Raw genomic sequence first — 16507 nt, 5'->3', positions numbered from 1 at the left:
ATCTTTTCCCAGATCTGTTGCCTCAAGACCAAAAACTTGGTTTAATAAACTATTTGGTTCCTTCTATAAATACATACTAGGAAACTTGTGATAGTAGTAATCGTTCTTTTAAGGGAAGATGAAGCTACTAATAGTAGCTTTGTCAGTGCTATAAATATTCTCAAGGTAGTTGTGTTTTAACAAGCAAACCAGGTAACACATTTTTCTCTGTTTTAGGTCAATTATCTTATGTATTCAGCAGCTTCTAGTAGGAAATTTTCCCTAGCATATTTGGGGAGGAGAGACCCAGTGTAATCAGATATTACCATTCAGTATCCCTTTTATTTAGCTTTATTTGCTCACATTCACTAAATATGATTTCTTTCATTTCTGTAGACTTTCTGTCTGGAGAGAAAGCTGTGTGTGCGTCTGTGTGTATGTGTGTCTCCCTGCCTCTGTGTAAATATTTCAAAGACATTTCTCTTCTAGTTGAAAGTCCTGGTGAACATCTGTAATGTGTAATATAAGGAATTTTCTACACTGGTTAAACTTCCTGCCACTCCCTCTGCCACTCCCTGTGCTGCTCCCCTTGCTTGTGCTCTCTCACTCTCGCTTTCTCTCAAATACATAAAATCTTTAAAAAAATTTGTGATTTAGGATCAGCCAAAATGATACTAATGTAGTATCTTGAATAAATAGGATGAGGCATTTACTAACTTTGAATCAGTTTTTTAAGAAGATTTTATTTATTTGAGAGGGAATGAGAGAGAGAGAGAGCATGAGCTGGGGGTGGGGGGCACTGGGAGAGGGAGAAGCCGACACTCCGCTGAGCAGGGAACCCTGTGCAGGGCTCGATCCCAGGACCCTGGGATCATGACCTGAGGGGAAGGCAGGCGCTTAATGGATTGAGCTACCCAGGTGCCCCTAAATCAGTTTTTTAAAAAAAGATTATAAGATCTAAGAATTTTTCCTAGTACTCTATCATGTTTAAGTATGCTAATCTAATTATCTCTCTGTAAATAAAAAATAATTGCATAACAGTGTTTCTGAAAAGCAGCCTTTGTACTGTTTTTTAGCAAGAAGCAGGTTCATTTTTTAAAAACTCAACTAACAAAGTACATTTAAATTAGGAACCACACTAAGTATGAAGGCAAAACATGTTTTCATAAATATTTAGAAAAATACCTGTGTTTGGTCTTGACTCCCCATTAGCTTTGATGGTAATATCATTGAATTTTAGCATTGAACCTGTTTTTATAATATTACACATGAACGTGTTTTTATAGCTCACCAAAGTTTATTAAAAGATGCTCAGATAATTACCATTTACCTGTCACACAAGGAGAAGTGGGCTGTTGATACATTTGCTAACAAATTTGACCAATCTAGATAGGTATAGGTGTTTCTGATAAAAAGGTTAACAAAAATACCCCTATTCTCCATATAATAGCTACAGTCTTTTTGGACTTACTTATGTAGTTTCTTCTATCTCTTTATATATAGTTGTAGGTGTAAGTTTTAGTTTATAAGTATCGCAATACACAAAGTATAATTTGTATTTTGTGTAGAGTGTTTGGCTGAGATAACAAGGTCCTTTTGAATTTTGGGGATTGATTGAGTTATTTCTCAAAACAAATATACTGTCTCTCATGGTTCATTCCCCCCTTCTGTTTACCCCCCCTTCATTCTTCCCTTCCTTCTCTACTGATCTTCCTATTTCTTATGTTCCATAAATGAGTGAAATCTTATGATAATTGTCTTTCTCTGCTTGACTTATTTCACTTAGCATAATCTCCTCCAGTCCCGTCCATGAGAGACTGTGGACTCTGGGAAACAAACTGAGGGCTTCAGAGGGGAGGGGGTGGGGGATTGGGATAGGTCAGTGATGGGTATTAAGGAGGGCACATATTGCATGGTGCACTGGGTGTTATAGTCAAATAATGAATCATGGAACATTACATCAAAAACTAAGGATATACTGTATGGTGACTAACATAACATAATAACAAATTATTATTAAAAAAACCCCAAATATACAAATTCCAAAATAAGTCCCTTTTTATTTAGTTACATTTTTGAGATGTGTATTTTATATTTAAAAAAGACAAAAATGTATCAGTAATATCTGGTAGAGCATTACATTGTATTATGCTATAATATTAGCCTCAGTCTCATGTCAGTCTAAGTTGTAAAGGTAGTTGTTTTGGATTGGCTAGAACTTAGTGATCTGAAAGAATAAAGGAGTGGTATTACAGACCTTTGAAAGCAACATACCGACCGATGTCTGTGACAGAGCCAAAAGTCACCAAGATCCTATTTATATTTCAGTTCCAATATTAATAAATTAAATGTGTTTTGAATTTTTAAAAATTTTAAAAAGATTTTATTTATTTATTTGTCAGAGAAAGACAGAGCACAAGCAGGGGGAGCGGCAGACAGAGGGAGAAGCAGGCTCCGTGCTGAGCAAAGAGCCTGATGCGGGACTCAATCCGAGGTCCCTGGGATTATGACCTGAGCTGACGGCAGATGCTTAACTGACTGAGCCACCCAGGCATCCCTGTGTTTTAAATTTTGACAAATAGTTTTAAAATTTCAAAAGTTCTGCATTTTATAGTAAGGAACTAGCCAAAGGCTATATTTTTATATATACTGTGTGGGATGGAGAGTTTTGTTCTTACATAAACTTGCCTAATAGTTATCCTACCCAAGAGAAGTGTAAAAAATCCTTAATTTATGAATTTTACTTTTTATATAAATAGTAAAACCTTTTTATTATATGCTAAGCATATTTCGTATATTTTTTAATCAGTTTATGTAAGATGTAAAATTCTCATTTTAGTGGTGAAGAATTTGAGGCTCAAATGTGGTTAATGGTTAAGTACCTTGCTCAGTCTAGTCACATAGAAGATGAGTAACACAGCAAGGATTTGAAGTGAAGTATGTGTCACTCCAGAGCTCATTCCTGATCTATGCCGATTTCACTGCTTCTTATCAAGTAACTAATTACATTACCTTTTGATTATAGGTCAAATTGTATTCTCACAGGCACATAAAAAAGCATAGAGTAGGGGCGCCTGGGTGGCACAGCGGTTAAGCGTCTGCCTTCGGCTCAGGGCGTGATCCCGGCGTTATGGGATCGAGCCCCACGTCAGGCTCCTCTGCTATGAGCCTGCTTCTTTCCTCTCCCACTCCCCCTGCTTGTGTTCCCTCTCTCGCTGGCTGTCTCTATCTCTGTCAAATAAATAAAATATTTTAAAAAAAAAAGCATAGAGTAACTCTTCTACAAAACAAAGGAAATCTATATTATTCATGTTATTTTCATGTCCCAGTAGCTATAGGATAATATTCTCTCTGATTATGTGCTGTTGTATGTATAAATAGTACTATCGAAATGAAAATCCTTAGAATTTTTTGGCACTAGGTTGGCTTAGCTATTAAATACCACCTTGGTGGCAGATTGAAAAATGAATAGCAAGAAAGTTTATTATTTCTGATTTGCAGTCTTTCTTCAGAATGTTTTTGTTTTTAGTGACTTCCAAATCATGGTTTTCCTTAGCAGGTGTATTATTTTGCTAGGGCTGCTGTACCAAAGTACCACAAAAGGGGTAGCTTAAGCAGCAGACATTTATTGTTGCCTAGTTCTGGAGGCTGGAAGTCCAAGATCAAGGAGTCGTAAGGGTTGGTTCCTTCAATGGTTGTGAAGATAATCTTTTACATGCCTCTCTCCTAGCTTGTGGTGATTTACTGGAATCTTTGGCGTACCTTGGCTTGTAGATGCATCATCCTGATCCCTGCCTTCATCTTCATGTGGTGACCTCCCTGCGTGTGTTTCTGTCTCTATGTCCAGATTTTCCTTTATAAACACACCAGTCATATTGGATTAGAGCCTACCCTAATGACCTCATCTTAACTTGAACATCTGTAATGACCCTCTTTCCAAATAAGGTCACATTCACGGGTAAAGTTATGGCCTTCGGTATATTTTTTGGGGGGCACAATTCAACTCATTAACAGTAGGCAATTTTTTTCTGAGATGATAGATTTGAAAACTCTTTAGTAGTGGTTATATACATAAATTTGCAGTTGATCAGTTCATTGATGTAATTATATGCACGGATACCCATAAATGAGTCATGTCTGAATATTTGTTTTGGAATAGGACTGATTTTGCTGTAATATTCTTGTAAAAAAAACTGTAGGAAGAACAGACTGGAGAACTACTTAGAAAGGCTTTCAATAATTGATATGATCAAGTGTCACAATGTATGGGGCAGAAAATGATAGCTTTTGATAATTCATATATAAAATCAGTATGGCTTGTGGTATGAAGCTGAGATTTAGAAAGACTTTCGGAACAAGAGGATGCTACAGAAACAGAGAGGACACTGGTTTAGGTTCTGATGTAGGAATGAGTATTTTGTGTGTGGTGGGCCATGGTGGTGAAGGGAGGCTTTGGGTTAGTCATGTTGTGAAGGAATCTCTGGCCCTTTAGGGTTAATGCCAGTTTTAGCTTTTAAGTTTCAAGGAATTGCTGTAGGATTTATTTTTAATTTTACCCTGTAGAAAATTTGAAATATATAATTAACAAGAAGAAAAACATGACCTGTATCCCCACTACCCAGAGCTACTCGTTATTAATCTTGTTATAATTCTTATGAAATTCCTGCCATGATTTTTGATCGAGATTATACCACATAAACAGTTTTCTAAAATAAATCACCTGTAGTTTCTAAATATCTATCTGAATTTGGGACCCCTTGGGTAGTAGATCTAACGATCACTGATGTTGAATTGGGTCACCATAATTCCATAAACCATTAGGTCAAGACAGTTTTGTCTCATGTGATTTAGTCCTTTGCCTCAGTCTTGTCCTTCCTCCCGTCTTTCACACTACAGCCAGGATCTTGTTAATGATTACATCACTCTCCTGGCTTACCTCCTTCAGTCAGACAGAGGTCCAGCTTTTTAGCATAATAGGCATCTTTGTGAATTTTCTCATGCCTCTTTCTTCTCATTAGCTATTCTCCAAAAAGCTTCCTGAAGTTCTCAGAATATTGTGTACCCTTTTGAATCTCTATAATTTTTACCTCTTCCCTCCATTAAGAATGTCCTTTTTCTTTTTGTCCATCTGTCCAGCAGCTGCTTATTTTTTAATATTTCACATGACATTTTCTCTCTAAAGCCTTTATTCTAAGCCAGCTTTCCCTTTCTTTTACTACTTGTAGCACTTTCTGGAAAACTTGCTATAAATTGATTACAGGGTATCCTAGTGACTAATTTCCATCTTTATCTTTCTTGTTTTTTTCCTTTTAAAAAAGTTTTTATTTAAATTCTAGTTGTTAACATAGAGTGTAATATTAGTTTCAGGAGTAGAATTTAGTGATTCATCACTTACCTATAAGACCCAGTGCTTATCACAAGTGCCCTCCTTAATACCCATAACCCATTTAAGTCATCCCACCACCCACCTTCCCTCCAGCAACTTTCAGTTTATTCTCTGTGGTTAAGAGTCTGTTTTATGGTTTGCCTTTTTTTCTCTCCTTATCTTCATCTGTTTCATTTCTTAAATGCCACATGAGTAAAATCATATTGTATTTGTCTTTCTCGGACTTATTTTACTTAGCGCAGTACATTCTAGCTCCATCCATAGTGTTGCAAATGGTAAGATTTCATTCTTTTTGATGGCTGAGTAATACTCCATTGTGTATATATATGCCACAACTTTTTTATCCATTTATCAGTCAGTGGATAGTTGGGCTCTTTCCATAATTTGGCTGTTGTTGATAATGCTGCTGTAAACATTGGGGTGGATTTGCCCCTTCAAATCAGTATTTTTGTATCCTTTGGGTAAATACCCAGTAATGTAATCACTGGATCATAGGATAGTTCTATTTTTAACTTTTTGAAGGACCTCCATACTGTTTTCCAGAGTGGCTGCACCAGTTTGTATTCCCACCAACTGTATAAGACGTTCCGTTTTCTGCATCCTTGCCAATGTCTGTTGTTTCCCATGTGGTTCATTTTAGCCATTCTGACTGGTGTAAGGTGATATCTCATTGTAGTTTTGATTTGTATTTCCCTGATGATGAGTGATGTTGAGCATCCTTTCATGTGTCTGTTAGCAGTATGTCTTCTTTGGAGAAATGTCTGTTCATGTCTTCTACCCATTTTTTCTTTTTTTTAGATTTTATTTATTTATTTGACAGAGAGAGAGACAGCCAGTGAGAGAGGGAACAAAAGCGGGGGAAGTGGGAGAGGAAGAAGCAGGCTCCCAGCAGAGGAGCCTGATGTGGGGCTTGATCCCAGAACACTGGGATCACGCCCTGAGCCGAAGGCAGACGCTTAACGACTGAGCCATCCAGGCGCCCCTTTTCTACCCATTTTTTAACTGGATTAATTGTTCTTTGGGTATTGAGTTGGATAAGTACTTTTTTTTCTTTTAAGATTTTATTTATTTATTTGACAGAGAGAGAGAGGACACACAAGCAGTTGGTGTGGCATGCAGAGGGAGAAGCAGATTCCCCCCTGAGCAGGGAGCCTGAAGCCAGGCTTGATCCCAGGACCCTGAGGTCGTGACCGAAGGCCGATGCTTAACCAACTGAGCCACTCAGGTGCCCCGGGTTTGAAAAGTTCTTTATAGATTTTGGTTACTAACCCTTTATCAGATATGTCATTTGCGAATATCTTTTCCCATTCCAAAGGTTGCCTTTTAGTTCTGTTGGTTTTCTTCACTGTGCAGAAGTTTTTATCTTAATGAAGTCCCAATAGTTCACTTTTTCTTTTGTTTCCCTTGCCTCAGGAGATGTATCTAGTAAGAAGTTGCTACAGCCAATGTCAAAGAGGTTGCTGCCTGTGTTCTATATGATTTTGATGGTTTCATGTCTCACATTTAGGTCTTTAATACATTTTGAATTTATTTTTGTGAATGGTGTAAGAAAGTGGTCCAGTTTCATTCTTCTGCATGTTGCTGTTCAGCCATTTGTTGAAGAGACTTTTTCCCGTTGGATATTCTTTTCTGCCTTGTTGAAGATTAGTTGACCGTAGAATTGATGGTCCATTTCTGGGTTCTCTGTTCTGTTCCATTGATCAGTGTGTCTGTTTTTGTGCTAGTACCAAAGTGTCTTTTTTTTTTTTTTTAAAGATTTTATTTATTTATTTGACAGAGATAGAGACAGCTAGCAAGAGAGGGAACACAAGCAGGGGGAGTGGGAGAGAAAGAAGCAGGCTCATAGCGGAGGAGCCTGATAGGGGGCTCGATCCCATAACGCCGGGATCACGCCCTGAGCCGAAGGCAGACGCTTAACCGCTGTGCCACCCAGGCGCCCCAGTACCAAAGTGTCTTGATCACTACAGCTGTGCGATATAACTTAAATTGTGATGCCTCCAACATTGTTTTTCTTTTTCAAAATTGCTTTGGCTATCAGGAGTTTTTTGTAGTTCTGTACAAATTTTAGGAATGTTTGTTTGAGCTTGGTGAAAAATGCTGGTGGTACTTTGATAGAGACTGCATTAAATGTGTAGATTGCTTTGGGTAATATGGACATTTTAGCAATATTTATTCCTACAATACACGAGCATAGAATGTCTTTCCATTTCTTTGTGTTATCTTCGATTACTTTCATCAGTGTTTTATGGTTTTCAGAGTACACCATTTTTATCTTTTTTAATAGACTGAGTTACTTAAGGGTAAGGGTCATGTGCTATTTATACTAGTATCTGTAGCACTTAGCATGGTACTTAGTAGATGTTTGAGGAAAATGTTTGCTGAATAAATAATCTTGTCTTTTCATCTAACACTGTCCTGCTAGTAATAGTGAATATAGTTAGAATGAGTGATAATTTTTGGAGTGACAGGTAAGGGAGCAAGTTGACTAGTTGATTTCAACTTATCAAACAGTTACTAAACATTTACAATCTGTAAGTTACTCTGCTGGGTGTTGTGGAAATGGGAAACTAAAATGAAGAGGAACTTTAAGAGTTTGGAGCCCAGTGGAGGACTTCCAATTTTGGTGAGTTGGTAGGGAATTATGGTGAGAAATATAGTGAAGAGTTGTTAAGGGGAATAACCCATTAAAACAGAATTGTGACTGGAAACATTTGTATAGCGCCTTTAAATTAACAAAATTTATTTGTTTACAGGTGGCAGTGGGCCTACATCATGGGTTGTAGCAGATGTTCTCAACATATCTATTGAAACTTCTTTACAGTCCCTTGAAAGAGGAGCCCAAGAGCCTCATCTGTGTGGTAGCTACCGTGCTCTGGTATGATGCTATGCTTCTCTACTTCATCCTTCCTGTTCGAGCAGAGGTCTAGGTTAGAATTCAGCTGTTTCTTATTGCAAACAATTATGTAGAACTGGAAGTGGAATGTTTCAATTATACTGTTATTGTGATTTCTTTGAGATTGTTGATAATACCTTATTATTCTTATACCTGTTAACAGAACCCCCAAATAGTGAGTGCCTTACTTATCATAGATACTTAACATTGTGATTTTGTTTGAATTGTATCTCGTTGTAAATAGTTCCTTACTGATTTTTAATAGATGTTAATCTAATTTATATTCCCTTAAATGATAAAGAAGCACATAACGTCAACTTTGCTTCTACTTAAAAACTGTCTTCAGGTAGTGTTTAACCAGCTTCTCAACTCTTATGAAGGAGATTCAACTGGCAATCGATAAAATCAGGAATATTTAATTACAAACCTCTGTATTAACATGAATAAACACTGTAGCTAGTAATGAAAGTACTTTTCTTCATAAAAAATAGAAATATTTTTCAGAATTCTGGGAAATGTCAAAGTAATTTTGGCTGCAGTCATGCTGCATTTAATGTTATTGAGAATGTTGCTAACATTAACAAAAATATTCTGTAATTTCCTCAGTTATTGCTACTGGTGATGAGGGATGTAAAGTTGGCATGCTTTCATGTTTTGAGCATTTTCATTACATACTTTTTTCATTTATATACTTTTGATTTTGCGTGTCAGAAGCAATCTTTGTTTTAGGTAAGATAGCTGAGAACATTTTTACTTAGGGATAGAGGTCAGGCTCTGTTTTTAGGTCAGTGATATATAGAATATAGTGAATGTATCAGAGTAAATACATGTACAGTTTTGTATGTAAGTATTATAGAATTTATATATTTCTCTGACCTTATTTTTAGTTAGTTAAAACATAGTGACCTATGACCAAGGCATAGGTTTCATTTGTATATTAATAATTTTATTTTGTTATTTTCTGTGACCACTGGTAACACTCATCTTGCAGATATAAGCTGTTGTTCACCAGGGAGCTTTGGCAGGAGAGCTGGCCAGATGAGCAAGTTCATCTCCGTTGTGGAAAAACAACATGAAGCTCATCTCTGTTGAAGGTGAGTTAGTGCCATCTTCACACAGGAAAATCATGCTAGTGTTATTTGATGTTTTCAGGGTTATCAAACAATAGTTTGGTTTGGACTTTGTTTTATGGGATGTTGAGCCATCATGCTTTATTACTTGAGTGTAAAGATTCACACAGAGATCAACCTGACAACGGAAAGGGTTGGAAGTAATAATTCAGTGTTTATGAATATACCTAAAAATAGTTTGGGTAACCTCCCTCCCTCCCTCCCTCCCTCCCTCCCTTTCTTTTCAATGTTTATTTATTTTTAAGTAATCACTACACCCAGTGTGGGGCTTGAACTCATAACCCCGAGATCAAGAGTCACATGCTCTCCCAAGTGAGCCAGCCACGCACCCCAATTTGGGTATTCTTTCTCACTTCTGTTCTTAATTTCCATATAATGCATGCTAGCTAAGTTATAATTCATGACTTTTTTTTTAATTCATGACTTTTATTTGAATATTGGCTAGAGCAGAATCACATATGTTACATATTTATTTTAAAATATATTACGAATTTCAGGAAATTTTGTATAACTGCAGTGTCAATGTAAAAGATACTCTTCTGTTTTCAGATACATTATTTGGTCTTTGAAATGGTAGCCATTGTTAATGCTTGCCACAGGCTTGCTGTCCCAGAGATATAATGGATGACTGTACTTGTTTAATATTATTACAAGAAGTAGTAGGGTATCTAATAGCAATCTGTAGTTCAGTTCAATATCATTTAGTGCATATTTATTAATCATCACTTCATTTTACTTTACTAATTACATTTGTGACTTGACCCAGTCCTACCTAACCATGAAATATGTGTATATATGTGTGTATGTGTTTGTGTAACATTATATATAAGTAACTTGATACAGTTAACTGATGTTGCTTTGGCCCTCTTTATTCAAGTTGTTTTCACTTGAATTATCTCCATTGTCAGGTTGTCAAAGTCAATTTTCTTTTACAGTTTGCTTTACTGATAATCTCCTTTTTTAAAAATGTTACTGTTATCTTTTAATTTTTCTTCTTTTGGGGCATAAACGAATCCCAAGGTCAAAGACTGGTGAGGCTGATGCACTATATTTGGAGAAAAAGTTTTATTGTACAATTTTCTTTCCTCAAAAAGGCTCAGTATTTCTATAGTAAGATTGGGCTTTCCCTTCCCATGCCTTATAAGTAATTACTAAGTATAACTCAGTGCGGTGTTTTTTTTTTTTAAGGATTTTATTTATTTATTTGAGAGAGAGAGAGAGCTCAAGCAGGGGGAGGGACAGAGAAAGAAGCAGACTCCCCACTGAGCAGAGAGCTCAATGTGGGGCTTAATCCCAGGACTCTGGGATCATGACCTGAGCTGAAGGCAGACACTTAAAAAACTGAGCCACCCAAGCACCCCAAAACTCAGTGTGTTTTTAAAAATATTGTTTCTTGAAAACATTATCTTAAGATGATTTGTCTCAGTATAATTATTTTCGCATTAAGCCTACCTCAAATATTTTCAGTTGGACTGGACTTTGGAAATTTCATTTAACGTTATAGTGCAAGTCAAAGTTATTCAGTGTATAAACTTGAGTTTGTCTTAACTAGAATGATTTCTATTGTAGTTATTATGATAAAATACTACTTGTTGAATAATTAATAATTATAATTATATAGAATTGTTATTAATTAAAATTAGTAAAATTAATTAAAATTAATTTGCTCAGCTCTATTCTGAGTGCTTTTTATATCTTGTTATATCTTTATAACAGTTATGTGAGGTATGAAGGATTATCCCAGGCTTATAGACAAGGAAACTAAGACTCAGAGTTCAATAATTTGCATAAGGTCAGTGACTGACCCAGGATTTCAACTATGTAACCTCAGAGCTTCTGCGCAAAGCTCCTGTTTATAAGTGTGGTGTTAAGTTGCATGAGAGGTTTACGTGTGCAACTTGACAATGGGCTGCTTTACTTTTGAGGCAGTCTGGCTAGTTCACAGTGATTTTGTACTACCGACTGACGTACACCAAAATGTATCTGACTGAAGCATTTGCTTTTGTGACTTTATGTGGACATAACATTTTAGAAAAAGATTTATTGATTTATGTTAGAGATAGAGCAGGAGATTGCTGGGGCAGGGCAGGGGGAGGGGCAGAGTCTCAAGCAGACTCCATCCTGAAGTTAGCCCCACATGGGGCTTGATATCACAACCCCAAGATCACAATCTGAGCTGAAACCAAGAGTCAGGCGCTCATCCCACTACACCACCCAGGCTTCCCTATGTGGACACAACTTGCGGCAGTCTGTCAGTATGCATGTATGGATTCTTTAAGAAGAATCTTGATAATGCTTCCTTGGGAAAACTTGGTATATCTTCAGTGTCTGCCCCACTCTTCAGGTGATAGAATTGCTGTTTAATATATAAGTTTGCTAGAGGCTGAGACCCTTGTTCTGGGGGATTATTTACATATGCATATAAAACAGGTAGGCTAAAATGGTGATACTAGTTCTCAAACAGATGTGTAATAGAGTGTAAAATGTTAGTTTGACCACTGTTGAGGAAAGCCAAATGCATAAATTGTGTAGACATTATGGATTTTTTTGTTGTTGTTATAGACAGAAACCACTGAAGGATTTTCAGATGGCAATTGTGTTGTTTTTATTTTTTATTTTTATTTTTATTTATTTATTTATTTTTTAAGATTTTATTTATTTATTTATTTATTTTTTTTTAAAGATTTTATTTATTTATTCGACAGAGATAGAGACAGCCAGCGAGAGAGGGAACACCAAGCAGGGGGAATGGGAGAGGAAGAAGCAGGCTCATAGCAGAAGAGCCTGATGTGGGACTCGATCCCATAACGCCATAACGCCGGGATCACGCCCTGAGCCGAAGGCAGACGCTTAACCGCTGTGCCACCCAGGCGCCCCTATTTTTATTTTTTTAAGGATTTTATTTATTTGATAGAGACAGCGAGAGAGGGAACACAAGCAAGGGGAGCGTGAGAGGGAGAAGTAGGCTTCCTGCCAAGCAGGGAGCCCGATGCTGGGCTCGATCCCTGCACCCTAGGATCATGACCTGAGCCAAAGGCGGAGGCTTAAGGGCTGAGCCACCCAGGCGCCCTGATTGTGTTGTCTTTAGCATATATGCAAGGTCTTTTGTTGGTGGGCTATTGCATATTGCTTCAGGCTTACCTCTGGCAGTCCTCTTCCTTACCAGCCAGTGTCCTGTATATTCTTTACAGGTCTACCTCAGTTAAAATGGATAGCTTGGGGGATCTTGGATGGCTCAGTCATTTAAGCGGCTGACTCTTGATTTTGGCTCAGGTCATGATCTCAGGATTGTGAGATCGGGCCTGAGAGCCTGCACTCAGCAGGGAGTCTGCTTGAGATTCTCTCGCTCTCCCCCTCCACCTTGTGCTCTCATGCTCTCTCTCTTTCTGTCTCTAAAATAAATAAATAAATCTTAACACCTCCCCCCCCCAAAAAAAACCCTGAATAGCTTGTGGTTACCCTACCATGATTAGGTATTCCGCACTTTTGTCTTCATTAATATTTTCCCTCTTACTATTATGATCTTTTCTCATTGTTCCTGTTGAGTACCAGCTTTTCATTCAAGATTCAGGTTTGTTTCTCTTTGAAGGCTTTCCTAACTACTGACCTCTATCATTGAACCTTATCTTCTTTGAACCTTTCTACTACATACTATTCTAGAACCTTATATTTTGTATTTATATATCTTTATATTTTATTGCGCTTATGTACTTATTTATGTCTCTTTTTTTTTACACATAATTTTTTAAAGATTTTATTTATATATTTGAGAGAGAGAGTGCACAGCAGGGTAAGAGGCAGAGGGAGAGGGAGAAACAGGCTCCCTGCTGAGTAGGGAGCCCAACGTGGGGCTCAATCCCAGGACCATGGGATCATGACCTGAGCCAAAGGCAGATGCTTAACTGGCTGAGCCACCCAGGTGCCCCTCTATGTCTCTTTCTAACTGGACTGTAGATAGACTGTAGATTTCTTAATGGCAAGTACAAAGGCTATGTGTCTAATTCATTTTTATGTCCCCAGTTTTTAGCACAATACCTGGTACATACAGATGCTTAATAAGCACTTGTTAAGTGGATGAATAAACAAATGGTTAAACTATAAAGGAAAGAAAAGATTATCCTCACAGTTGGTGTGATAATGGTGATAAAGTGCATTCCAAGGTGGAGTGCTACTAGACTTATCGGGGAATATTCAGTGTTAAAAACAGTATCTTGGGGCGCCTGGGTGGCTCAGTTGTTAAGCGTCTGCCTTCGGCTCAGGGTGTGATCCCAGGGTCCTGGGATCGAGCCCCACATCGGGGTCCCTGCTCCCCTGGGAGCCTGCTTCTTCCTCTCCCACTCCCCCTGCTTGTGTTCCCTCTCTCTCTGGTTGTCTCTCTGTCAAATAAATAAATAAAATCTTAAAAAATAAATAAATAAATAAATAAATAAATAAATAAATAAGTAAGTAAATAAATAAATAAATAAAAACAGTATCTTTCCTGAGGTCTCATGGTAATCATACTAGCTTCTTAGAGTCAGTATAGTGCATGTCTGGAGTTTTGTTATCTTGAACAACTAACCATTTATTATTGAAAATTTAACCACTAAATTTCAAGAGTTGCATTTTTTCATGAATAATTTAATAATAATTTTAATAATAAGTATTAATAAGTATTATTAATAAGTAATAATAAGTATTTTAGGTCTTGATTTAGGGACTCTATCATTTCCTTTAAGGAGATCCACGTGTTTTGGTGTTATTATCAGTCTAAAGTTGGAAAAGGACTCTTCTGCTTGAAAATGATGAGAATACGTCAAGGAATGAACCTACTTGTTATCACAATTAAAGTTCCATTTGCTTTGCAACTGTAACTCTTATGTTATGGAATCCTGATTAAAAAGGTTGTAATGACCAGTATTATCAGAATGACAAATTCTAACATGGGTTAGTAGTTCTACATTTAGTAAAACACTAATGGGGGTACCTGGGTGGCTCAGTCTGTTAAGCGTCTGCCTTTGGCTTTGGTCATGATCTTAGGGTCCTGGGATCAGGTCCTGAGTCGGGCTCCTTGGTCAGCGAGGAGCCGCCTTCTCTCTCTGCCTGCTCTGCCTGCCACTCCCCCTGCTAGTGCTCTCTGTCTGACAAATAAATAAAATCTTAAAAAAAAAAAAAAGAAAGAAAAACACTAATGTATCATATTACTCCTTTAGTAATATGCCAAACTTTAAGTTGGTTTATTTTTTGTTTATTTATAATTTAACAAGATTATATTAGTTAGAGGTCAAATGTTCTTTGGCTATCAGCTTACATTAGTTTTAACTAAGGAAATATTATACTACGAAGATATTAAAAGGAAGCTTAAGGCTTCTGATATTAACTATATTCTGTTAAGTGAGTTTCTTTGTTTTAGGCTACATAGAAACAACTTAAGAAAATATTCTGCATAAAAATTTGCTATGCTGAAATAGCATATTCACTAAATAATTTAAATAAAATGGGGAGTGTCAAGGGGTTTGAATGGAATGAAATTTTCTTTGTTCAAGCTCTAAACACTAAGGCTTTTAATTTTGTAGGAAGACATTAAATACTGTGGTCATTCAACTTGTATATTCTTTAGCCTATTTAATAGTCAAAAACTTGTAAGTAAATATGTGTGCTGCTGAGCAACAGTGATCAAAAATGGCAATAAAAGTCACATAATGAAATTTTAAGAATACTAAAAAAATCCAGGGATTTTACTGTAGCTCATTATTCACTACATTTCTGGCAGTCTTCATGATTACAAATCACTTGATTGACTAACTAGACATCCTCAAAGTGAATTATGAATCAGGTTCATTTTTGGCACATGCTGTAACTTGTGCTTTGTGATATATCAAATTCTTATAACAGTAATAAGAGATATAATCAACTCTTTTATTTTAGGAAAACTGTATTGCCTTATTAAAAACTGAAATGCAGTTGCTAACATTTTACCAACACAATATAATCCCTGCTTTTGTATCTCAAGGTGGAATTCAGTGATGACATTATTTTTCAGATCAAGATTAATCTGTAGACTGATTTTCCGTCAGGCATTAAACTCCTATTAATATCAGTTCTATAGGCTTCTTGGGCAGTTGCTTGAGCCTAGGTTACAAAAACAGTCGCATATCTTTCCTTAGTATTTAAAAACGCATGATGAAGGAATTGCATGTTTTTAACATTTTTCTTTGAAGGAAATGCAGTTTTTCCTAAATAACTAATTTGTAATGAGGCCATGATATTGCATACTTTAAAATGTGGAACATTTTAATGGTTATTAATAGAGAGGGTCTCTTTTTGAGTTAGGTAAAGGTTCCATAGTGACCTGAATCTTGATCTTTCCATTCGTAAAACTTAATCAGGGGGGTAAATTCTGCTTTCAAATGCATTCTCTTCTCTTTTGACTTAATAAGAATTCTTTATGCATTATTTCACTGGCAGTTGAGTGGCAGAAAATTCCTGTAGTACAACTGCATTAGCTTTAATCCCATCCACTCAAGCAATTGAAAATAAAATGGGTGTTCCTTAATGTGATATATTCAAAATTTGAGAATCTTGCACAAAATTCAGTCATTGCCTTAGCAAAAGTGAGATTCCTTCATTGAAAATTGTCAGGCATGGGAACGTAGAGCCCCATTTGTTTAATGGTGTTGTTATGAGGTCCTCTTACTAATAAAAAAAATTACATATGTAATTTTTTATATAGGTAAAAAGTAATTCTTTGTTTCAAAATCATCAAAGTTACTGGAAGCTTTGCATATATAACAGACACAGAATTGTACTGCCATATTTTTTCCCTATGTAAAAGCAGAGTAATTAGTATTTCAGCATTCCAGTGCCTTTAACTTTCTTTGTTTTCTTTTATTTTTTATTTATTTATTTATTTATTTATTTATTAAAAGATTTTATTTATTTGACAGAGATAGAGACAGCCAGCGAGAAAGGGAACACAAGCAGGGGGAGTGGGAGAGGAAGAAGCAGGCTCATAGCGGAGGAGCCTGATGTGGGGCTCGATCCCTTAACGCCGGGATCACGCCCTGAGCCGAAGGCAGATGCCTAACCGCTGTGCCACCCAGGCGCCCCTGTTTTCTTTTATGAATAAGATTTCTTTAT

At 36.7% G+C, this 16507-nt stretch overlaps 1 long non-coding RNA gene across 1 annotated transcript in view; it reads left to right on the top strand.

Annotated features, from left to right (window-relative positions):
- The first annotated feature begins 6532 nt into the window (after positions 1–6532).
- LOC105241504 overlaps positions 6533–16507 on the top strand; it is a 121217-nt gene continuing 111242 nt past the window's right edge. The window contains exons 1-3 of the long non-coding RNA XR_004624147.1: positions 6533–6590; positions 8119–8240; positions 9250–9352. This is a non-coding gene — a long non-coding RNA (uncharacterized LOC105241504). The remainder of the gene's footprint in view (positions 6591–8118; positions 8241–9249; positions 9353–16507) is intronic.

The sequence above is a fragment of the Ailuropoda melanoleuca genome, chromosome 3, assembly GCF_002007445.2.
Source record: "Ailuropoda melanoleuca isolate Jingjing chromosome 3, ASM200744v2, whole genome shotgun sequence".
In the NCBI taxonomy this organism is placed as follows: domain Eukaryota; kingdom Metazoa; phylum Chordata; class Mammalia; order Carnivora; family Ursidae; genus Ailuropoda; species Ailuropoda melanoleuca.
This window is presented reverse-complemented; position numbering and strand designations above follow the sequence as displayed.